Source organism: Scyliorhinus torazame, chromosome 14 (assembly GCF_047496885.1).
Source record: "Scyliorhinus torazame isolate Kashiwa2021f chromosome 14, sScyTor2.1, whole genome shotgun sequence".
Classification (NCBI taxonomy): Eukaryota; Metazoa; Chordata; class Chondrichthyes; order Carcharhiniformes; family Scyliorhinidae; genus Scyliorhinus; species Scyliorhinus torazame.
Window position 1 is genome coordinate 199,620,970 of NC_092720.1, and position 1,026 is coordinate 199,621,995.

At 46.4% G+C, this 1,026-nt stretch overlaps 1 non-coding gene across 1 annotated transcript; it reads left to right on the forward strand.

The window, feature by feature from the left end:
• The first annotated feature begins 604 nt into the window (after positions 1–604).
• On the forward strand, positions 605–768 carry LOC140390604 (U1 spliceosomal RNA). Its single transcript, XR_011934664.1, has one exon. It is a non-coding gene; the product is annotated as a U1 spliceosomal RNA (small nuclear RNA).
• The last annotated feature ends 258 nt before the right edge of the window (positions 769–1,026 follow it).

Below are 1,026 nucleotides of genomic sequence, written 5' to 3' on the forward strand. Positions count from 1 at the left end.
GGGAGTATCCATATTAGAGGCAGCTATTCCTCTGTGAGTTAGAGTCAGAGTCCCCCTCACACCCCATCACCCCCTGACCATCCTGTCACCTCAATAACACCCCCTCCATGACCATCCAGTACCTCCCCTCCCTCCAACATTAACCTGACCCCTCCCCACCAAGAAAATCTCCTCAGATTGTCAATAACTTCTTCATCGCCCCATAATGCTTCTCCTGGAAAAATGAATCAATATTTTCCATTCCAAAATCCTCCTCATTAATCTCCCCCCACCCAGCCCCTCGTTTCAGACAAGTCTTTCCTCGCTGAACAAAGTTCGAAAAGGTTTTATTCCGGAAACGGTCCCTGGATTTGACGGACAAGTACATGAGGGGCGGTTCACTTCCTTTTAAGGGCAATATGCAAATATGAATGGGGGCTTCGTATCTGAATATCTTGCACAAATGAGGGTAACATTCACATATTTGTCAGAATAATGCAGAAATACAGCGTTTTTTGATAGAAGGAATTCTAATGAAAGCGACAGTCCGGCGGTGTAAATGCAGTAAGTGTGAGTGAAAGATGTGATGTGTGGTGTAGGCTGGGAGTGTGTCGTGTGTTTGAGCATACTTACCTGGCAGGGGTGAAACCATGATCAAAAAGGTGGTTCGCCCAGGACGAGGCTAGCCCATTGCACTTCGGGTGTGCTGACGCCTGCGATGTCCCCAAATGCGGGATACTCGACTGCAAAATTTGTGGTAGTGGGGGACTGCGTTCGCGCTCTCCCCTGATTTACAAAATAAAAATAGAACAGCTCTTCATGCACTTGCCAGCAGGGCGCTCAATTCCTTCTGTACCCATCCAGTCCTTCGCATTTGCTCCAGTTATGTCGTCTTACCCACACAATAGTTGCCTACGTCCATTATTTTACTCCCTACCATTATCTCCACACAATTATTCCTTCTGATCAGAGTTCATTACATCGCCTGCAATCGACCTACAACTAGAATTTATTTACCCCACAAAAAATAACCCTCACACCACATAA